Source organism: Oncorhynchus keta, chromosome 17, assembly GCF_023373465.1.
Source record: "Oncorhynchus keta strain PuntledgeMale-10-30-2019 chromosome 17, Oket_V2, whole genome shotgun sequence".
Taxonomy (NCBI): domain Eukaryota; kingdom Metazoa; phylum Chordata; class Actinopteri; order Salmoniformes; family Salmonidae; genus Oncorhynchus; species Oncorhynchus keta.
Genome location: NC_068437.1, coordinates 7,716,590 through 7,741,481, shown reverse-complemented (window position 1 = coordinate 7,741,481; position 24,892 = coordinate 7,716,590). Strand labels below are relative to the sequence as shown.

Genomic DNA, 24,892 nt, shown 5'->3' with positions numbered 1-24,892 from the left:
TGGTTTATGTTGCGGGAACTCTGGATTGACATCACAGGGACTTGTGTGTAGTGTTTCTCTGTGAGTCTGATGTATCACCCGCTAGGTGACTCTGAGGCCCGCAGTGTTTGTGTTATTTAAAACTGTGTGTTCAAGAAAGACTCGTCGGCTAAGGCTACATGGTTATTTCACCTGATATGAATTGACATAACTTTAAATATTACAATATCTGTGTTTGACAGACAGACAGATAGAGGGCATATGTGAGTGTGCAGGTGTGTTTGTTTGTGTTTGGAAGAGGGAGACTGGGTAATACGCTTGTGTTTGTGAATGTGACTGTTTGCTTGTTTGTGTGATGTGTTATCATATGTGTGTAGTGTGTAGCATCATTCCTCCACATTACTAAGCCAGCTGATGGAAACTCTGGAGGGTCACACAACAAGAATAGCAGCCTGGTCTCATAGACTAGATGTAACATAGTAAACGGGACACTCAAATAAGTATGATATGCCACGTTTGGTATGGTTACATAAGACATTATGGCTAAGTTGGTTTGACGTTGGATATCTGGGGATAGTTAGGGACCGTCAATAAATTACACAGTGTATATAAATGGGACAATATTTTCATGTTGCACATCTTTTAGTTCTCTCATTAAATGCTTTCAATATTTGTATATTAATTACTACAATTTATAGTTGGTTTGAGGTTTTTAAGGCATTGAAAATTGGAGCTATTGACCTTCTAAAATATTGTTCCTTATAAATTGTTGAATTTACTGATGGTCCCTAACAAGCCCCATAGGGATATCGAATGCCAAACCAAATTAACCTTGGTTTGGCATTCGATAACTTATTTGTATTGCTTTTAATCTTTTTAAATGAATTTATCTTATTAACACTTTGTTCTAGCTAGCTATTTGTGTAGGTAGCTATCAAGTAAACGTAATGATAATCAAATGTAATGGCATGTTCACGTATCGCCAACCAGGATCAAACTGACCATGACCTAACCATTTGGGTGGTCTTAACCAATCATAGCACAGTATGATATAGCGGTAAAATGCATCCAATTACAATTCAGTATGTTTACACATATGAATATTACAGTTTGTTTAAGTGTTCTTCATTAAAATAACTTCTTGATGCACCCATCCCGTTAGTGGGATCATTTTCGTCAACCACCGCTGAATTGCAGAGCGCCAAATTCAAATTAAATCCCTAAAAATATTAAATGTTCATGAAATCACAAGTGCAATATAGCAAAACACAGCTTAGCTTGTTGTTAATCCACCTGGCATGTCAGATTTCAATAAAGCTTTTCGGCGAAAGCATACATACATTTACATTTACATTTAAGTCATTTAGCAGACGCTCTTATCCAGAGCGACTTACAAGCGTTTATGTAAGCACATCTCTCTCAGAAGTCAAAATATTACAAACAGCTAGCAGCCAAGTAGATTGGTCACGAAAGTCAGAAAAGCAATAAATTAAATCTCTTACCTTTGATGATCTTCGGATGTTTGCACTCACGAGACTCCCAGTTACACAATAAATGTTCCTTTTGTTCCATAAAGATTATTTTCATATCCAAAATACCTCCATTTGGTTGGCGTGTTATGTTCAGAAATCAACAGGCTCGAGCGGTCATGACATCGCAGATGAAAATTCCAAATAGTATCCGTAATGTTCGTACAAACATTTCAAACGTTTTTTATAATCAATCCTCAGGTTGTTTTTACAATATATAATCGATAATATATCAACCGGGAATGTGGCTTCTTCAATAGGAGAGAGAGAGAAAATGGCTGCTCCAAGCTGTTGCGCATACAAAATGCTGCTGGCACCCAGCCATACAATGACGCGATGTGATCTTTCTCGCTCATTTATCAAAATAAAAGCTTGAAACAAATCTGGTTGATATCCCTTTAAATGGAGCGAAGGCAGGCTATGGAACATGGAGCTTTCAAAATAGAGTCCACTTCCTGGTTTGATAATCCTCAGGTTTTTGCCTGCAATATCAGTTCTGTTGTACTCGCAGACAATATTTTGACAGTTTTGGAAACTTTAGAGTGTTTTCTATCCTAATCTGACAATTATATGCATATTCTAGATTCTGAGCCTGAGAAATAGGCAGTTTAATTTGGGTACGTTTTTCATCCAAACATCAAAATACTGCCCCCTACACTCAAGAGGAAGAATGTATTCTAATCACGCTGCGCTTTGGTCTCCTCTTTACGACGAACGTGACAGTGATAGACATTTGGGTGACAACTACACCAAAATTCTGACATTGTTTTTCCAATGGAATTTGGTTGTGTTTTTAGATGGTTGAAAGTGTAGTCATAACACATTGGAAATTCAACTGACTTTTGTCTGCCTTTATGAGTGGGTAAATATAGGTTGTAATTTCACTAATCAACGTCTCAACCAAATATTACCCAATTATCCACGTTGAAATAACGTAGTGTGTAGGTAATGACATTCGGCAATTGTCACTGGGTCTACAGTCTTGTAGCCTGAATTAAATTATTATGACATTTTTTATAGAAAGAAAAGTTGTGATGCCTGAAAAGGTGCTGAGCTATGGGACTGTCCCGGGATCACAAGAGCAGACAAATTTTAAACACTGACACAGAGGTGAGGATGTTTGTTAAATTTGGAATAAACTTTTATTTTTATATTTACCACTGCATCAGTACAAATTGCATTTTAAACAATTAGGAGATTGGTTCAAGTTTGACTGTTGCATTTATGGGGACTCATGTCTCATTCAGGGGGTCTGAGTCCCCCCTGGGCCCCTGTAATTGGCACTCTGAGAGAGGGAGATAAGCATGATCTCCCCTTCCTAATCTCTCTTCCTTAAAAGGGCCTGTCTGTTCCTGAGGTCTTTATCTCTAACTGGTGGAGAGCAGGAGGACTGGGGCTCGCTCCCTGACACTCAGCACATCCCCTACGAACTAAGGAGGGGCCCTGATAAGCATATTAGGGTTGACACTACACAGTCCCAGGCCTGGCTCCATAAGGGGCACCTTGGTGAGATGTCTGGGCCTCGAGAGTGGGGTAGTGGTTATAGAGCTTGATTCACCACTGTAGGGTTGAAGGGTCAGTTTCACTGTAGGAAACCCATGTAATCTAATACTGTACCTTGGCATTTTGATTGGAGTTTTTGAAGTTGGGAATATTATGTGTGTGGAGCGGTGGACTTTTGAAAGTGAGCAACTGACAAAGATCATTGTTGGTTGTCATCAACATCATTGTAATTATTATCATCATCATAGTCACAAGCATACATTGTATTTTTGTATGTATTTAACCTTTATTTAACAAGGCAAGTCAGTTAATTAAAATAACAAATTCTTATTTACAATGATGGCCTATCAGAAGGCAAAAGGCCTCCTGTGGAGACAGGGGATGGGATTACAAATACAAAATAAAAATAAAATATAGGACAAAACACACATCACGACAAGAGAGACACCACAACACTACATACAGAGAGACCTAAGACAACAACAGCATGGCAGCAACCCATGAAAACACAGCATGGTAGCAACACAACATGACAATAACATGGTAACAACACAACATGGTAGCAGCACAAAACATGGTACAAACATTATTGGGCATAGACAACAGAACAAAAGGCAAGAAGTTAGAGACAACAATACATCACGCGAAGCAGCCACAAATGTCAGTAAGAGTGTCCATGACTGAGTCTTTGAATGAAGAGATGGAGATAAAATGGTCCAGTTTGAGGGTTTTTTGCAACTCGTTCCATTCGCTAGTTGCAGCGAACTGAAAAGAGGAGCGACCCAGGGATGTGTGTGCTTGAAATGTATCATGAAATCTCATGTAAATACAGGATTTCTATAAATGTTGTGTATACAAAACCAAGGACCTTATGACTGGTTCACCACTGACCACCATTGACCCCTAATATTGACCCCTAATTCCCCAGCAGTTAAGTAAACTATTATACACGTTATAGTCAAGATTATTTAGGTTGTGGTTTCTTCCTCAATTTGTCTATCACGCAAATAGGGAATTTGTCATTTCAAATTCAACTCCTAAGTATTTAATTTACTCTAACCCTAGATTGTAAATCAGTGTATGCTCAAGACGAAAGCAGACATTGATGGATGGAAAAGAGGTGAAGTGTAACCACCAGCCATTCCTCAGTCAGTTAGTGGTAGCTAGAGTAGGGTTCGTCGAACAGGAGTGGCCCCAGGACAGAGCAACAGAGGCAGGCTTTTAGCAGACCTCGGGGGGCCTGTCTTCTGTCTCGCTGCTTCTCTTTCCACAAAGATGAGTCTTCTGCTTCATTACCCAGGCAAGAAAGTTCAGAAAGTACCTTTCTCCTATCACCCATGTTGGCCCTGCTTTTAGAGACAGCAGTCAGCCAAAGTAATGTGATGCAAATAAAAAATAAATGCAATGTGTGCGCTGGGATCGTTGCAAAAAAATTAGGTGAGGGGAGCGCGGAAGAAGGGAGAGGGAAAGTTTAGTGTAGAGTTCTAGAGAAAGTGCAGTGTTGTCTTGATTTAGTGGTGAGCTGAGCTGTTGAAAATCAGGAGCATCTGCCATTTGTCACAATAGGAGAAAGGAGCTTGGAATCTATTGTATAGCCATTCAGCAGCAGAAGAGTGAGATTGTGTACTTGTAGGTCATGAGGGCAATTTGGGTCAGAAACTGAAATTCCATTCCTCAACAAATACTCTATATGAAATCATGACATTGGATATCCCGAAGGAAACATGGAGTGGCCTTATTTGGCATTGTGTATTGTATTGCCCCCTAATATGAGTAAGAGATTGGAATGAATGGAAGGTAATCTACTTCCTGCTTTCTTCCTGGAAACTACTGTAGGCTGGGAAACATCTGTAATATACACACTTATCGCTCCCACATAGAAAGTGGTCAAATCTGGAGGGTCTAATCTAATACATTTTGTATTAATAAAATGACCATTAAACTGATTACATTGTTCAGTATTATTTATTTTCCACAGCGCCAACAAATGGAACATTTCTCTATAAATGTCCATTATTTGGAGCAAATGGTTCTAATCAACGCCAACACAAAGGCTAACAGTGGCCAATAGTTCTTCCTTCAGATGTGAATGTACATCAGTACATAGAGCCAGCTTCATAGGTTAAGTAGCATGATCCACGCTAGCCTGGAGAGTTCTCCGCTTATTAAGGCCTGAAACTGCTGCTGCTGTCAAGTCCGATGAGCCTCAACACCCTCAGCTACAACATGCATAGCTCTGCCCCCACGTCTGGGGCGGGCCAAATCCCCTTATGTACTCTGTGCATTAGCCACCTGCTGATGCCTCCCGCTGGGCGCTCCCTTGATGGACCTCGACTGAGAGAAACATCCCCAAGTACGTAGAACCCCCCGAGGCCTAGTTTACAGTACAGCCCCCATTAGAAACATCAGTCTTCCACAGTCTTCAACTAAAGCTTGCGTTAAAGGGGGTCTGAACTTCCTGATTTGGCCTTATTTTTTTAGCTTGCTCATTAAGAAATGCTAGCAACCATGACTGAAGTCAAACGAGAGTTGTCTTGGGGGTGTGGTTTGATGTGGGTATTTCTTTGGTGTGTCTTTGCCATTCAAACAACATACAAGGGCGGTAGTGAGTAGTGACAGCGAAGTAAGCTAAGCTAGTTTTGCTATGGAGAGAACAAAGTCAGCCAATTCAGTTATATGTGTAAGTTAGGCTAAGGCCTTCACTGACCTTGTGTTTAGCCAAGTTGACAGCAGCTAGCTAGCATAGCTCGGGGATAGCTGCAGCTGGCTAGACTATCTAGCTGATATTTCTCTGTCAAATCACAGTTATGCCATGATAGCAAGAACCAGTGTCTGGAATATTTCATGAGACACTCGTTCGCTACAACACCTTGCCAAGAAAGTATCTTGTTAGTTAGTTGCAAAGTTTCATCACGTCATGTAAAGACATGTTAATATGGAAACGGTATCAACTGCGAGCTGAATGCCTGGATTTCAGTCATAAAACACAATATTCTGTAACTGATTGTGTCTTGTCTTGTCTCTCCTCATGTCCACTGTTAGATATTTCCCAGGGGACAAATCCCAGAACTACTAATATCCCTACAGGTGTAGGATACATGTGGACATCTCACAAACATCACCCAACTTGAGTGTAGATGGATTTATCAATCGATGGGTGTGTTCATGTTACAAAGAAAGAAAGAATTCTGCTGTAAAAATCACATTGACGTGCTTATAAAGACAGTATGCCAAAATAAGTTGTGTGAAGAACTAGATAGAATGTCTAACCAGAAGTCCCTTCCATCTATGTCATGTCTTACAGGTTATGGACAGGTCCAGACAAGTGTCAGGAGGGGTGAAGTGCATGACACCTCCTCCAGGAGGAAGATTTGAATCGGTCAGTAGTTTACAAAGTAATATGAGAAGAGTGCAATTGCTGAACATATAGTATGAAAATATTCTAAACAAAATGTTTTGATAACAGTTCCATGTAGAATAAACCATAATACACATAATACTGTAGAAGCAGTGTTCAGATTACCCAACAAGGTCACACTTTACATGACACCCAGCATCATATCACGTTATGAAACGGTCATAACCATGTCATAATGTGTCCTAGCAGCTGACATAACTTGTCATAACCTGTTATAATATAGTCATAACACTGTCATGACGCATATTTAGACCTATTGTGACATATTGCATTATTTTATGGCTGGTTATGACACCAACATAAGAGCGTCAAAACCCACAACACCTACCACACAAGGCTTTGGGCTCCCGAGTGGCGCAGCGGTCTAAGGCACTGCATCTCAGTGCTAGAGGCGTCACTACAGACCCTGGTTCTATTCCAGGCTGTATCACAACCAGCTGTGATTGGGAGTCCCATAGGGCGGCGCACAAAAGGCCAAGCATCGTTCGGGTTAGGGTTTGGCCGGGGTAAGCCGTCACTGTAAATAAGAATTTGTTCTTAACTGACTTGCCTAACTAAATAAAGGTTAAAAACATATATATTTAAAAGGCTAAACATTCCTTTACGGTATCTTTATTTGATATATTTTGGTGGAAATTAACCATGTTAAATTATCATTGTAATTTCGCACACATTGATGTCAGATATACACCTACCTCAATGCGTTCCTATTTATTTTCTTCAAACATGTCAGTGGTCATATCTTCCTGTATGGTTTCCCGTATAAGACAGGAGTTCCCTAACATGTTTTGATAGTACCATAAGATTCATAGATGTGTATTGTATAATCTTTTACATTTGACATTTGACTAGTTTAGCAGACGCTGTTATCCAGAGCCACGTACAGTTGTGAGAGCATACATTTTCATACTCTTTTCGTACTGATCCCCTGTGGGAATCGAACCCATTGTCCTAGACTAGCAAGCGCCATGCTCTACCAACTGAGTCACACGGGTCCTTTTTTCCTTTTTCCACAAATAAGCATTTCACTGTTAGTATACACCTGTTGTTTACGAAGCATATGACAATTAGATTTTATTTGATTACATGTTGTCACACCCTGATCTGTTTTACCTGTATTTGTGATTGTCTCCACCCCCCTCCAGGTGTCACCCATCTTCCCCATTATCCACTGTGTATTTACCTGTGTTCTCTGTTTGTCTGTTGCTAGTTCGCCTTGTTTGTCAAGTCAACCAGCATTTGTGTTTCAGCTCCTCTGCTTTTCCAAGTCTCTCTTTTTCTCACCCTCCTGGTTTTTAACCTTGCCTGATCTGACTCTGACCGCGCCTGCCTGACCACTCTGCCTGCCCCTGAGCCTGCCTGCCGACCTGTACCTTTGCCCCACCTCTGGATTATTGACCTCTGCCTACCCGGACCCTGAGCCTGCCTGCACCGTTGCCCCACCTCTGGTTACTGACCGCTGCCTGCCTTGACCTGTCTATTGCCTGCCCTTGTAGGATTATTAAACCATTGTTAATTCGACGTTGGCTGCATCTAGGTCTTACTTTCATACCTGATACACGTTAGGGAGAGGCTACATATTTAGCTAGTTACATCACATTATCATGGCTAGCCTGGCTCTCCAGCATGATCAAATACGTAACTAGCTAGTTATAACGAACAACAACACACCAGTCTCAGGTTTGACAGTTGACAGCCCACAGAGGTCGTAGCTAGCATCGTATTTAATCCATATCCTTGCCTGCCCAGGATTGCTGAACAACTTTATGTGAGCCCAGATTCACTTGTATTTGCATAGCAAAATGTGTGTAGCACCACATGCTGCATCTGTAGACATGACAGTATGATCCTTATATGGCAGGGGGTGTTACCACACTGTATTTTCACTGGGGCATTGGGCACCATTGGAAAAAGAGGGCACGTAATCCATACCCGACCCCTCAGGAAAACTGTGGCATACCCTTCACTCGTAACATACTGTACTATTTTTTTCCTAATAATCTTGCAAATCACCGTTTTGGACTAGACAGACTCTATGACCAAAATTATCCTATTTATACTTTGTAGTACTTTTTGACACTATAATAAATGTTTCTGACTCATATCGATGCCACATAGGCCGTTTTCAAAAGGAGAAGTTGCTTTTGTGAGTCAGTCGCCCTTTAAAGCTATTTCTTATTAATGGTTAGTTTCTATTTTGTGCTCGCTCAGGAGGAAACATTGTGTCCAACCCCTCCTCGCCCGCATAGGCTCCATAAGTAATGAGCCCCCAGAAGCAACCGCAGGGGCCCCATGCCTGTCCGCTGCTCAACTCACCATCAACTAGTGCCGTCAGGGAGTTAAATCATTCATGGGTATATAAATGCAGAGAATAGTGCTGGAGTGAGCCAAAGTTAAGCAAGCTACTTTCCTCTGTGAACCACCTGATGAAACAAGTGTGGCTAGTTTTCAGCTTCCATGATGTCCCTAGACTTTTGCAGCTCTGCATGGCATCAACATTGATCAAATGAAGAGGATTTAGGACTTGAGGCTTAGAGACAAAACTGTTTTTTTTAAAAGAACAGCTTTAGGTTTAAGATGTGAACACAGACAAATAGTTAGACAGAGCAGCCAACATGTAGCCACAAGACTGCTCTGAATAGTTTGGAAACCCATTGTTTCATGGCACAGAGTTGCTGTTTGTTTCATGGTCTGGGCTTGCTTGGCTCAGCACTTGATTTGTGTCTTAATTGTTCTCCGTCTTGGCTTTAGGCCACTGAGTGTTACTCTACCAACCTCGCTGGTCCTATCTGTGTGTATAAGCCTTCCTTCCTTCCTTACTCGTGCTAACACCTGGGTTGTATTTCTAAAGTACACTATATATACAAAAGTATATGGACACCCCTTCAAATCACTGGATTGCTGAAAGGTGTAGGAAATAGAGCAAACAGCCATGTAATCTCCATAGACAAACATTGTCAGTAGAATGGCCTTACAGATGAGCTCAGTGACTTTCAGTGTGGCACCGTCATAGGATGTCACCTTTCTAACAAGTCAGTTTTCTAAACTGCTAGAGCTGCTTCGGTTAACTGTAAGTCATGTTATTGTGAAGTTGAAACGTCTAGGAGCAACAATGACTCAGCCGCAAAGTGGTAGGCCACACAAGCTCACAGAAAGTGACCACCGAGTGCTGAAGCACGTAGTGTGTAAAACCCTCTGTCCTCGTTTGCAACACTCACTAACGAGTTAAAAACAGCCTCTGGAAACAACGTCAGCACAAGAACTGTTCATCGGGAGCTTCATGAAATGGGTTTCCATGGCCGAGCAGCCGCACACAAGCCTAAGATCACCATGTGCAATGCCAAACGTTGGCTGGAGTGGTGTAAAGCGTGTCGCCATTAGACTCTGGTGCAGTGGAAACGTGTTCTCTGAAGTGATGAATCACTCTTCACCATCTGGTAGTCCAAAGGAAGAATAATGGTCAGGGGCTGTGTTTCATGGGCCGGGCTAGGTCTCTTAGTTCCAGTGAAGGGAAATCTTAATGCTACAGCATACAATGACATTGAAACAATTTTGTGATTCCAACTTTGTGGCAACAGTTTGGGGAAGGCTCTTTCCTGACAATGCCGCCATGCAGAAAGCGAGGTCCATACAGAAATGGTTTGTTGAGATCACTGTGGAAGAACTTGACTGGCCTGCACAGAGCCTTGACCTCAACCCTATTGAACACCTTTGGGATGAATTGGAACGCCGACTGTGTGCCAGGCCTAATCGCACAACATCAGTGCCCAACCTCACTAATGCGTGGTTAAAATGGAAGCAAGTCCACGCAGCAATGTTCCAACATCTAGTGAAAAGCCTACCCAGAAGAGTGGAGATTGTTATAGCAGTAAAGGAGGGACCAACTCCATATTAATGCCCATGATTTTGGAATGAGATGTTTGACGAACAGGTCTCTACATACTTTCGGTCATGTAGTGTACATAGAAAACGGACTAAAACAGAGAGGGACAACCTGGACTTTTTTCATATTCCGTTGCACAACGTTTTCTGTTTCATTCCCTAAAGAACTCATGCCAACACCTGCTCGTTGATGCGCTCTTTACTTCCAGACATTTGACTATGGGCTCCCTGGAAGACACCTCCCCCTTATCTCCATCCTGTCTGGGGATTACATCACTTTGCATACAGTACATGACAATACAGGGAAATGCGTCTTGAAATGTCAATCCAAGCAGGTCGAAATATTTCAGGGGGGAGGGCAAGGATAGAATCGACATCCTCCTCTTCTCCCCAACTCATCCCAATACAAATGTTAGTCCCATAATAATGTATTGTGAGCCTTGTTCAGAAGCAACCCCCTACCGCCCCTAGCTCCTGCTCACTTATGTAGATCTGAGAGGATTAGATGAATATGGAAAAGATTCGCCCTAGCCTATCAGAGGGAAAGATAAACCAGATTAAAGACGCCTGGCCCTCATCCACTTTCCTCTCCTTCACTGTGCAAGGGCCCCATACAAATCAAATCTAATTGTATTAGTCACCTACACATGGTTAGCAGATGCTAATGTGAGTGTAGCGAAATGCTTGTGTTTCTAGTTCTGACCATGCAGTAATATCTAACAAGTAATCTAACCTAACAATTTCACAACAACTACCTTATACACACACAAGTATAAAGGAATTAATACGAATATGTACATAAAAATATATGAATGAGTGATGGCCGAACGGCATAGGCAAGATGTAGTAGATGGTATAGAGTACAGTATGTACCTATGAGATGAGTAATGTAAGTGGCTAGTGATACATTTATAACATACATTTTTTCCATTAAAGTGGCTTGAGTTGAGTCAGTATGTTGGCAGCATCCACTCAATGTTAGTGATGGCTGTTTAACAGTCTGATGGCCTTGAGATAGAAACTGTTTTTCAGTCTCTCGGTCCCTACTTTGATGCAGCTGTACTGACCTCACCTTCTGGATGATAGCGGGGTGAACAGGCAGTGGCTCGGGTGGTTGTTGTCCTTGATGATCCTTTTGGCCTTCCTGTTACATCGGGTGGTGTAGGTGTCCTGGAGGGCAGGTAGTTTGCCCCCGGTGATGCGTTGTGCAGACCTCACTACCCTCTGGAGAGCCTTATGGTTATGGGCGGAGCGGTTGCCGTACCAGGTGGGGATACAGCCCGACAGGATGCTCTCAATTGTGCATCTGTAAAAGTTTGTGAGTGCTTTTGGTGACAAGCTGAATTTCTTCAGCTTCCTGAGGTTGAAGAGGTGCTGCTGCGCCTTCTTCCCCACACTGTCTGTGTGGGTGGACCATTTCAGTTTGTCCATGATGTGTACGCCAAGGAACTTAAAACTTATGCTAGCGTCCCACCTGGCCAACATCCTGTGAAATTGCAGAGCGCCAAATTCAAAAACAGAAATACTCATTATAAAAATGCATAAAACATACACATGTTATACATGGGTTTAAAGATGAATTTCTTGTTAATCCAACCACGGTGTCAGATTCAAAAATACTTTACGGAGAAAGCATACCATGTGATTATCTAAGAACAGTGCCCAGCAGACAAATCATTACCAACAGTTACCAGCCAAGTAGAGGAGTTAGTCAGAAATTAAGTCAGAAATAGCGATAAAATTAATCACTTACTTTTGATGACCTTCATATGGTTGCACTCACAAGACTCCCATTTACTCAATAAATGTTTGTTTTGTTCGATAAAGTCCCTGTTTATATCCAAAACCTCCGTTTTGTTCAGTAATCCACAGGCTCAAATGCAGTCAAAACAAGCAGACGAAAAATCAAAATATTATCTGTAAAGTTCGTAGGACATACACATTGCCGTGCCGGGCCCCCAACCACCTGCTTCTTACTGAAATACATGATGGGGTTCTCCTTGCCTTCCTGCTCTTGGGACAAGACGGCCCCCATCCCTGTGCCAGATGCGTCTGTCTGGACCAGGAGGTTTTTTGAGAAATGCGGGGTGACAAGTACCGGGTGCAAACATAGCACGTCCTTCATGGCCTGGAACTTTGTCTCAGTGTCTATCGCACCGTCTGGGTTAGGTGTGCCTTCTTTAGGTCTGTGAGGGGAGAATCTATTGCGGAAAACTTAGTTACAAAACTTAGTTACAAATCGACTGTAATAGCCAGCTAACCCCAGGAACGACTTAACCTGCCTCATGGTTCGGGGGACCGACCATTCACTAATGAATTAATTTTGATGAATTTTGATAAATATGTTAATATCACCTCTTGAGAACTGTGTATTTGGTTCGCAACTTCTCATCATGTGAGTGGTCATTTTGTTTGTTGTATGTCTTTAGGGTGGTCAAGTCCAAGTCCTGATGTTGTGATAATACGACCAGAGATCAAACGAAGGAGTCAAATGTCTTCCAGGATCAGCTGTTGCCATGGCAATGAGAAAACCCTGCAAGTCTGTCTCCGGTGCGACACTGAGGGGACCCAGGACTGAAATTTCCTTCACCACCCACATGACATAATCTCCCTTTATCTACCACAAAATGTAAATAAACTACACACACCCCATACACCAAGATAGGATTATGGTAATCTAAGATCTACTAAAGTCGTTTAGAAAAAACCCATGTCCTTTGTAATGAATCACTATCAAAGGCTTCAGTTCTTCAGAACTTCCTTGGAAAATATGATGTTATCATACTGTATTTTCAGAAAATCATCTTATGGGTTCTTACATGAGTGCTGTATCAACTGTGCAATGATTATGTTTAAATCCAATCATGTGTATTATTTTAAACAGTAGAAATGACTGGGGCCGTTTCCCACTACTCTTAGTTACCCAGAAAACATGGCCCCATGTGGGTATTACTGTAGGTGGGCAAGGTGGGCATGGGCTAGCCCACACCAAGCCACACCAACCTCACACCAGCCCAACACGGGCAAGCCCAGCACAGACTAGCCTACAGCAATCCCACACCAGCCCAACGCGGGCAAGCCCACACCATTCCCAACACGGGCAAGCCCACACCAATCCCAACACGGGCAAGCCCACACCAATCCCAACACGGGCAAGCCTACACCAATCCCAACACGGGCAAGCCCACACCAATCCCAACACGGGCAAGCCCACACCAATCCCAACATGGGCAAGCCCACACCAATCCCAACACGGGCAAGCCCACACCAATCCCAACACGGGCAAGCCCACACCAATCCCAACATGGGCAAGCCCACACCAATCCCAACACGGGCAAGCCCACACCATTCCCAACACTGGCAAGTCCACACCAATCCCACACCAGCCCAAAACAGGCTAGCCCACAACAAGCCCATATCAGCCCATCACGGGCTAGCCTACACTAGACCAACACAGGCTAGCCCACAACTAGCCCATATCAAGTCCAACACGAGCTAGCCTACAACAGCCCAACACAGACTAGCCTACACCAGACCAGCACAGGCTAGTAGACACCAAGCCCAACATGGTCTAATCCCACACCAAGCCCAGCTACTATTTCATAATGTAGAAGCAAGGGCTTATGAGAATATTTCAGGGCATAGTTTGCAAATACCCCAATTCATGTTGTTAAATAAAACAATAAGATAAAAATTGCTAACACCATTCAAACTAATGAGCGTTCTGAACTTTAAAGGCAATTATCTCAGAATCCAATTTTTTCAAAATGAAACCGTTGTGAAACCGTTACTTTGTGTCGTTCCACCTCAAGTGTTCTGTTCTGTGACATTAACAAATACATTATATTGTACACTGCCAATGATGAAGTCTGAAAATACTTAAGTGCATGTGACATTATGAGAAACTGAATTTGTCTTTGGAGAAATATATACCAGTGTGAAAAATATTTTAAAGATCTTCCTAATATTGAGTTGCACTTAAGTCTTTTGTCTTTCCCATTCACACATACATCAGCTATGTCTCATTTGGCTCAAGGCTTACAAATCCTTCTCTATCCCATTTCCTCCCCTTCATGCTCCCGAGTGGTGCAGCGGTCTAAGGCACTGAATCTCAGTACAAGAAGCGTCACTACAGACCCCGGTTCTGTTTCAGGCTGTATCACATCCAGCTGTGATTGGGAGTCCCATAGGGCGGCGCACAATTGACCCAGCGTCGTCCGGGTTTGCCCAGGGCATAGGCCATCATTGTAAATAAGAATTTGTTCTTAACTTGTCTTGTTAAATAAAATAAAAAATGAATCTACACTGATTGAAGTGGATTTAACAAGTGGCATCAATAAGGGCTGTCCTTGGGGCCAATGTGGAGCCGATGAGCAAAGGCAAATAGGCCCAATCTACATGGGTCAAATGTTTTAACCCGCATTGGGCCCACATCGTGTCAATGTGGACATGTTGCGTAGCTCCTTTTCTCATCTGACTGGGTGGGTGGAAAACAGTTGTGGAAGTTCCACCATCTTGCCCTCACCTATCTTGTCCTTTTAATTCAGGGTGCATCATAATTCAGCGGAAAGGAGATGAGGAAAGGAAGCCATTTAATACAATTGGGACGTAGCCTAGTTCTGTATCCTCCCACATTCATACTCAATGTCAGAATAACCCAGACATAAGTGCTTTGAGGAACCTTGGCTCTTCTCTTCCTCCTCCTCCTCTTTCCCTTTCTCTGGCATAACTTTTCCTTCGTTTATACTTGTAGCTTCATAAATCTCAACCCCATCCGAAGGGCCAAGTGTCAGAACACGTCTTTCGCACGTCAGACCCCTTTCATGGTTGAAAGGGGTCTGACGTGCGAAAGACGTGTTCTCCTCGGTGTGGAGTGAGAGAGAAAAGAGCACTCTCTAGAATGTTAACAGAACCAAAGAAAGCAGGCAGGACAGTGTGTTCTGACACTTGGCCCTTCGGATGGGGTTGAGATTTAGGAGAGAAAGTGGGGGAGGTGTAAGGATATGTATGAGGAATAACTTTTGACCTTAAGTAAATATTGCTGCCAATGGAATGTGTTGCTCCCAGTAATGCTTTACACCTGTGAACATAGGGGGATAGGGACCATGAGTTGGGGGGACCCTTGGTTTTACATAGAGCTAGCAATAGAGATACTAACAACTGAGCCCTACTGAAACACAACCATTAGCTATGTCCAGACAAAGATGAAGACAATGCTCTTGCATTGCGAGAATGCATGTTAGGAGTCATGTTATCAATTCATTTTAAAAAAGGTAGAGTCAGTGACGCACAAAATAAACAGCAATATCAGGTCGATTTCCAAACTACTAAGTGCATTGAAGCACAAGGCTAAACTTTTCTGCTGTTTGGGTCCTGTTGCTATCACTTTGTAGCAGCGTAAAGTGCACCAGTCCACGTGTGCAGATACTCTGTGTGACCGTGTGAGAGCAAAGTCACGCATCGCGCTCATCTCAATGTCTGCGGTGCTGCTCGTGACAATGTCATATCACTAAGTCTCAGTTTAATACATACAATTAAATAAATGCGATTACTACCAGTGTGTTTCTTCATGAAATATAGAAAATACCTTGTGATGACTAAAATGGATATTCAGACCCTTTGCTACGAGACTCGAATATAAGCTCAGGTGCATCCTGTTTCCATTGATCACCCTTGAGATGTTTCTACAACTTGTTTGGAGTCCACCTGTGGTAAATTCAATTGATTGGACATGATTTGGAAAGGCACATGCCTGTCCTATATAAGGTCCCACAGTTGTCAGAGCAAAAACCAAGCCATGAGTTCGAAGGAATTGTCCGTAGAGCACCAAGACAGGATTGTGTCGAGGCACATATCTGGGAAGTACCAAAAAAATGTCTGCAGCATTTAAGGTCCCCAAGAAAACAGTGGCCTCCATCACTCTTAAATGGAAGAAGTTTGGAAACACCAAGACTCTTCCTAGAGCTGGCCAAACTGAGCAGTTGGTGGAGAAGGGCCTTGTTCAGGGAGGTGACCAAGAACGCGATGGTCACTCTGAAGGAGCTCTAGAGTTCCTCTGTGGAGATGGGAGAACATTCCAGAAGGACAACCATCTCTGCAACACTCCACCGATCAGGCCTTTATGGTAGAGGGGCCAGACGAAAACCACTCCTCAGTAAAAGGCGCATGACATCCCTCTTGGAGTTTGCCAAAAGGCACCTAAAGACCCTCAGACAATGAGAAACAAGATTCTCTGGTCTAATGAAACCAAGCTTGAACTCTTTGGCCTGAATGTCAAGAGTCACATCTGGAGGAAACCTGGCACCATCCCTACGGGGAAGCATAGTGGTGGCAGAATCATACTGTGGGGATGTTTTTCAGCGGCAGGGGCTGGGAGACTAGTCAGGATCGAGGCAAAAATAAACGGAGCAAAGTACAGAGATGAAAACCTGCTCCAGAGTGCTCAGGACCTCAGACTGGGATGAAGGTTCACCTTCCAACAAGATAACAACCCTAAGCAGACAGCCAAGACAACCTAGGAGTGGCTTCGGGACAAGTCTCAATGTCATTGAGTGGCCCAGGCAGAGCCTGGACTTGAACCTGATCAAACATCTCTGGAGAGACCTGACAATAACTGTGCAGCAACGCTCCCCATCCAACCTGATAGAGCTTGAGAGAATCTGCAGAGAAGAATGGGAGAAACTCCCCAAATACAGGTGTGCCACGTTTGTAGCGTCATACACAAGAAGACTCGAGGCTGTAATCGCTACCAATAAGTGCTTCAACGAAGTACTGAGTAAAGGGTCTGAATACTTACAGTACCAGTCAAGGGTTTGGACACACCTACTCATTCAAGGGTTTCATTATTTTTATGCCAGCATCTCCCACAAGCGGTCGCAGTACAAGCTCAACACGTTTAAAGGAAGAACCACTGTTTGGAATCATGTAGTAACCTAAAAAATAAACAGTGTTAACCAAATTAAAATATATTTTAGATTCTTCAAAGTTAGCACCCTTTGCCTTGATGACAAGTTTGACCACTCTTGGCATTCTCTCAACCAGCTTCACATGGAATGCTTTTCTAACAGCCTAGAAGGAGTTCCCACATATGTAAGGCACTTGTTGGCTGCTTTTCCTTCACTCTGCATTCCAAATCATCCCAAACCATCTCAATTGGGTTGAGGTAGGGTGATTGTTGTGGCCAGGTCATCTGATGCAGCACTCCATCACTCTCCTTCTTGGTCAAATAGCCATTACACAGGCTGGAGGTGTGTTGGGTCATTGTCCTGTTGAAAAACAAATAACAGTCCCACTAAGCGCAAACCAGAAGGGATAGCGTATTGCTGCAGAATGCTGTGGTAGACATGCCTGTTAAGTATGCCTTTAATTCTAAATAAATCAGACACTGTCACCAGCAAAGCACCCCCACACCAGCGCACCTCCTCCATGCTTCACGGTGGGAACCACACATGCGGTGATCATTGGTTCACCTACTCTGTGTCTCAAAGATATGGCTGTTAAAACAAAACATCTCATTTGGACTCAGACCAAAAGACACATTTCCACTGGTCTAATGTCCATTGCTCGTGTTTCTTAGCCATAGCGAGTCTCTTCTTATTGGTATCCTTTAGTAGGGTTTTCATTGCAGCAATTTGACCATGAAGGCCTGATTCACACAGTCTCCTCTGAACAGTTGATGTTGAGATGTGTATGTTACTTGAACTCTGAAGCTTTTATTTGGGCTGCAATTTCTGAGGCTGGTAACTCTAATGAACGTATCCTCTGCAGCAGAGGTAACTCTAGGTCTTTCTTTCCTGTGGCGGTCCTCATGAGAGCCAGTTTCATCATAGCGCTTGATGGTTTTTGCTACTGCACTTGAAAGGTCCATTTTAAAAAAAAATGTTATGTTCCGATTGACTAACCTTCCAGGTCTTAAAGTAATGGACTGTCATTTGTCTTTGCTTATTTGAGCAATAATACGGACTTGGTATTTTACCAAATAGGCCCATCTTCTGTATTCCAACCCTACCTTGTCACAACACAACCAATTGGCTCAAACACATTAAGAAGGAAAGAAATTCCACAAATTAACTTTTAACAAGGCACACATGTTAATTGAAATGCATTCCAGGTGACTACCTCATGTAGCTGGTTGAGAGAACGCCAAGTGTGTGCAAGCTGTCAAGGCAAAGGGTGGCTACTCAAATATAAAATATATTTTGATTTGTTGAACACTTTTTTGGTTACTACATGATTCCATAGTTTTGATGTCCTCACTATTATTCTATTATATTATATTATACAATGTAGAAAATTGAAAGAAATAAAAACCCTGGAATGAGTAGATGTGTCCAAACTTTTGACTGATACTGTATGTAAATGTTATATTTCAGTTTAAAAAAGATTTACATTTGCAAAAATGTATTTTAAAAAATCTGTTTTTGCTTCCTTATTATGGGGTACTGTGTGTAGATTGATGGGGGGGACGACAATGTAATCCATTTTAGAATAAGGCTGTAACTTAACAAATGTGGGGAAAAAATCAATGGGTCTGAATACTTTCCGAAGGCAAAAGTGTCAAAAAACGAAACTAGAGGAAACACACTAGGACAGCCAACAGTACACTACTCCCCCACATCTTCCCATGTTTCTTAGGGCACCACAGAATTCTTCTGCATCCTGTTTAGTTCTGGCTTGTGAATGTGATGAAAGGGGGTTGCACTCTCCAATCCAAAGGGCAACATGTTCCCATCGAACAATCCCAAGCCTGGGAACAACAGTTTCTATCCCTGCAAGTTAACAGATCATAGGAGTCTCTAACACCCCCTTGGCTCAAACAAAACCCCAACTCACCAGCATCCTCCCACCCCCCTCTGTCAGTGAGAGAGATGACCCATAGGGACCACCTTTTAGGGTCCAGTGAGAGAACAAATAAACCGAACGTCATCAGCTCACACTTTGAGAGAGGCTGGGAAGATTGATATACTGTAGGACCCACCTGACTGGCTCTGATGCCAAAGAGTGTATATGTGATGGTTTTAAGACCACAATGCACAGTACTTGTAAGAAGTACTATACAAATTGATTGATTGATCCACTTAAAAAGGACAGGGTATGTTAATCTGCTGGAAAGTAGAGTATGCATGTATTAGTTCCTTGAGATGAGAACTTGAGGCAGATGATGTGGAAAACTGGACACACATGGGGAGAGCTAAATGAATGAGTGTCCCGTAGCCTTGCACCCTAGCTAACTCACGCAGGGAAAAAAAACAAGCAACAAGGCAACCCTCCTAAACCAAGTAAAGTACTTATACTTCACTCTTCCCAGGGTACTAGCCAGAGCTCACCATGTGAAAGCTTGACCTCTGATCCATTTCCTGAGGGTCCCTATGAGTGAAACCACAGTGGAAGGAGAAGGGGGTGGCTGGGACATGTGTCTTTCCCACTGAAGTCTGATTCTCCCGGTACCCCCACTTCCTCCTGTAGATTGTTACACTGGTAGGACAAGAATGTGGATAGGCTGACATATATAGCTGGCCTCTGAGTAACAGGCAGTAAGTTTTAACATAGCGTATTTCACTGCCAGTGTAAGTCAGCCTTCAGGAGTCCTTGCTACCTGATGTAGCACAGTACGCCTGTGTTTTATGTGTCGTAGATTGACTAGTGTGCTGAAATCTCTGTCTGCTTAGAAATGTAATAGATGGGTCGAACTTGGACTCTGTTGGGAAAGTCTGTGTAATTATGTGACTTGAAACACAATTTTTAACTTTAATTGCTGACTTTTGGCCACATCGGTTCTTGTTATTTCAGAAAAGACGTTTTGGAAAGGTGCAACTAAATCAGGTGGCAACCAAATTGCACAATTCCCTTGTTCTAGGTTTTGTAAATATCCCCAGGAGAAAACAATATAATATAGCACAGATTGTCATCCCCAATGCCTATAATATACACAAATCGTATCAAGAATTGTGTGAAATGGAGAGACATGACACACTTGATCTTATGTTGCTTGCTCATGGTCCCATAGGACTTTTGATCTTTATGATTCAAAAGATGTTTAGGTCAGATATCTTGTTTTGTTCTTGAGTTCTAGTTATAGCACATGGCATTCATGTGGCTACGTTACACAAACATACGATAGGGCCACACAGTGTTTGTGCAACCCAACATGTCCCCTGAATATTGATTTCTCTACATTTTCATCAGATTAAGAACCTCTGTGGCTGAAGAGAAACTGTTTAAAAACCGATCACGGAACCTCCAACCTCAAAAGCAGGAAGTTCACAAGGTCAATATTAACTAACCCTTTTTACGACAGACGATGGGTAAACGTCATACAGTATTAACGTTCCTGTCTAATGGGAAGCGTTAAATTAAAGTTCCAGTCTATATTTTATAGCATTTCTTGGATCTGATGGTAACTTCCCCCATATATGGTCTGTAACAGTTGATCCAGAGCCACAGAACTATCTAATCTCCTCGATTATTCTTTACTTTGTAAGCACTTTACAATTGTTCACCATAGGTCAAATAGCCTACATCTGGATGTAGTTTAAAGCTAAACTCAATTAGGTGTGAATATTCTGTCAGAACTCTAACGTGAAGATAATGAATAACCCAGATCAGGACGATAAACAGATGTTCAGCGTTGCTCCTAATTTGTGGCTCTCTGACCCTCGACTGTCTGTGGTATCGGGGTGACATTAGGATAAGACTTCCCTTAGCTCTTCAAGGGGTTGTGTGGCCCTACCTGGCAGTAGCTGTTAACAGCCCTATGCTTGTTAATGAAGTTGGTATGAGCTCTGGCCAGCACGCCATTTCCAGCCCTCTGAGGAGAGTTTGGAGATGTTATCGGGGAAATTTGTCAAGGCGCCTACCAGGCACAGAGAGAGCGGCTTCCAACCCCTTTGTACATTATCAGGTTGCCGTGGGTGCTATATCTCTCAAAGCTAGTTCAGCTCCACTTTGCCAATGTCAACATTTTCAGATCTTGGTTAGGTTTTGATATGATCTGTAGCTTTAGATCCTCTTACTTGTTTCATAACTATGGCGCTCCGATTGAGAAATCTACCGCTCCATGTAACATCTGTTTCCAACTCACACCCTCAAACACCTAGATCCCCTGAACGTAGCTCACTCTGCAGATCCCAATCACCTGTATGTCATTATCACACTATTTAGTTCAGTTCTTTGGACCCCGTCACTGTGAGGTATTGTTTGTTTCGTGGCACACGTCTTTCGGAGCTCTGTTTCTCCCGTGAATGATGGTTAAAGGCGTCAGTGACGCAGGCAAAACGTATTCCTGCCTGTACTTTAGCCTATCAGATCACGTTACTAGCCTTTTCCCTGCCTATACCGTTGCGCTTTCGGATGCCCTGTGTATGACCTGCCTGCCTCCTCCTGTGGTCCTTTGCAATAGACACCTGCTGCACCCTGCACTTCAAACCAGCTCTGTCTCCTCTCGTGTTCATCACACTCCCGGCTTTGGTTCTACACCTTGGTATTGTTAAGGGTGTGTTTAGACAACTTGATCTCACAATTGAATAATTTACAATCCTCATATGTTGAATCCCTGGTGCCAATAGGGCAGTTTAGAAAGCTGAGGAATTGAAGTTTGCGAGTGTTTCTGTTTGACTGTAGTAATTGATTTGTGTTGTATCTTGCTGCAGCACCCTAATCACCCGTACCTCCAGAGGCTATGATTCTCAGAGCATCACTCTCTGTAGTGGGGCCCAATAGTAAAGTACAACGCCCAATGATTTTTAAATCAATTATGTAGTATTCAACCAGAGTAGGGCCCGATACTAACAATTGAGTACCTGGTCTCAATTGGGATCCCCTGTATAAATACAAGTTCAATAAAACAATGCTCACATTGTCCAAATTGTAACAGCCTAAGAGCTCAAGTTCTCTGAATTTCAAAGGGCCAAAATGCAAGGTTAGCTTTAGGCATGCTACCAAGTGGTTTAGGTTAGCTTTAGGCATGCTAGCGAGGGGTTTAGGTTAGATTTAGGCATGCTACCGAGTGGTTTAGGTTAGCTTTAGGCATGCTACCGAGTGGTTTAGGTTAGCTTTAGGCATGCTAGCGAGTGGTTTAGGTTAGATTTAGGCATGCTACCGAGTGGTTTAGGTTAGCTTTAGGCATGCTAGCGAGTGGTTTAGGTTAGGTTTTGGCATGCTACCGAGTGGTTTAGGTTAGATTAAGGCATGCTAGCGAGTGGTTTAGGTTAGGTTTAGGCATGCTAGCGAGTGGTTTAGGTTAGCTTTAGGCATGCTACCGAGTGGTTTAGGTTAGCTTTAGGCATGCTACTGAGTGGTTTAGGCATGCTAGCGAGTGGTTTAGGTTAGGTTTTGGCATGCTACCGAGTGGTTTAGGTTAGATTAAGGCATGCTAGCGAGTGGTTTAGGTTAGGTTTAGGCATGCTAGCGAGTGGTTTACGTTAGATTTAGGCATGCTAGTGAGTGGTTTAGGCATGCTAGCAAGTGGTTATGTTGAAGCTCATGGAAACCAAACATGGAAACCAGTAGGCTCTTTTTTAAATTTGCTAAAAGCAAAGGAACAATGGGAGAAAAAAATTAATAAAATGTGTTTTCCAAGTTGCCTACAAATCTATCTGAAGAACCTTATGAACATCTAGTGTGAATCTGCTGGACTGAATGCCAGCGGAACTCGATTCTAAGACACTCTTACCAAGTCTTTTATTACTGATCCGATCAGTGCTTGACAATATATTGTGATTTCACCCCACTGTTATGAGCCAAAAAGGATTTTGATTCGTCTGATTGCGTCACAGTTCTCCTATTGCCCCTACTTCTGATATTGAGCAAAAACTTTCTTTAAAAAAAAACGATTAAAAAAAAAGCCATAGCAGCGAAAATCCACTTTTTTTCAGCTGGAAGACGATGCACAGAACTTACCCATGATGTTGCGCAACAATTTAAGTCATTGTTTTAGTCAAAGTATTATATATTTATATATTATATACTTGAAGTGGGAACTTTGTGGAAATTCATGTCAATGACGTGTATGTTTTTTCTGACTTGAATGTCAGTTACAGGACTGGCATTTAGTTCATTTTGAACCACCTACACTACATGAACAAAAGTATGTGGACACCTCATTCCAAAATCATGGGTATTAATATGTAGTTGGCTTGTGTGCAGCTGCTCGACGTTGCTTCCAGAGGCAGTTTGGAACTCGGTCGTGAGTGTTGCAAACGAGGACACTTCAGCACTCGCTACATGCTTCAGTTCTGTGAGCTTGTGTGGCCCACCATTTTGTGGCTGAGCCATTGTTGCTCCAAGACTCACTTTTTGTTATGTTATAGTCCTATTCTAAAATGTATTAAAATAGTTCCCCCCCTGAAATATCACATTTACATACACTACCGTAAATGAAAGACTTTCATTTAAGAATGATGGAGGCCACTGTGTTCTTGGGGACCTTCAATACTGAAGACATTTTTTGGTACCCTTCCCCAGATCTGTGCCTCAACACAGTTCTGTCTCAGCACTCTACGGAATAATTATTTCAACCTCATGGCTTGGTTTTTGCTCTGACATCCACTTTCCACTGTGGGACCTTATATAGACAGGTGTGTGCCTTTCCAAATCATGTCCAATCAATTGAATTTACCACAGGTGGACTCCAATCAAGTTGTAGAAACATCCCAAGGATGATCACTGGAAACAGGATCCACCTGAGCTTAATTTCGAGTCTCAAAGCAAAGGGTCTGAATACATATGTAAATAAGGTATTTCTGTTTTGTTTTTTAAAATACATTCTAAAAACCTGTTTTCGCTTTGTCATAATGGGGTATTGTGTGTAGATTGATGAGGGAAAAATTATTTAATCAATTTTAGAATAAGGCTGTAACGTAACAAAATGTGGAAAAATGTAAGGGGTCTAAATACCTTCCGAATGCACTGTATAGTGTACATACCTACAAACGTGTTAGAGCTAAGAAGTGTGGGCTCCTTACTTCCTGTTTTCAACCTGTTGCTACTATACTGCAGTATGCAATGTATTTTAACTGTTGGGAGATGTTTGATGGGCTGTCGCCGGTGAAACGGTGAGTACTCTCAGTGCTACTCTCTGTTTATCATATATATGCATATATATGCATATGCATCACTTTAACTATACATTCATGTACATACTCCCACAATTGGGCCGACCAACCAGTGCTCCCGCACAGTGGCTAACCAGGCTATCTGCATTGTGTCCCACCCACCAACCGCCAACCCCTCTTTTACGCTAATGCTACTCTCTGTTCATCATATATGCATAGTCACTTTAACCATATCTACATGTACATACAACCTCAATGGGCCTGACTAACCGGTGTCTGTATGTAACCTCGATACTGTATATAGCCTCCTCTACTGTATATAGCCAGTATTTTTTATGTTTTATTTATTTACCTACCCATTGTTCACCTAATACCTTTTTTTGCACTATTGGTTAGAGCCTGTAAGAATTTCACTGTAAGGTGGTATTCAGCGCACGTGACAAAATAAACTTTGTTTTGAGTAAGAAAAGAGCTATATTATTCTGATTAGTGGATCGGTGAAATGTAAACAGCTGGGACATCTTATTGTT

At 42.4% G+C, this 24,892-nt stretch overlaps 1 protein-coding gene across 1 annotated transcript in view; it reads left to right on the top strand.

The window, feature by feature from the left end:
- The window catches only part of prdm11 (PR domain containing 11), a 362,582-nt gene extending 338,655 nt beyond the window's left edge, over positions 1-23,927 (top strand). Inside the window, exon 9 of the transcript XR_008066236.1 lies at positions 23,886-23,927. The gene's annotated coding sequence lies outside the window, so the exon portion shown is untranslated. The remainder of the gene's footprint in view (positions 1-23,885) is intronic.
- The last annotated feature ends 965 nt before the right edge of the window (positions 23,928-24,892 follow it).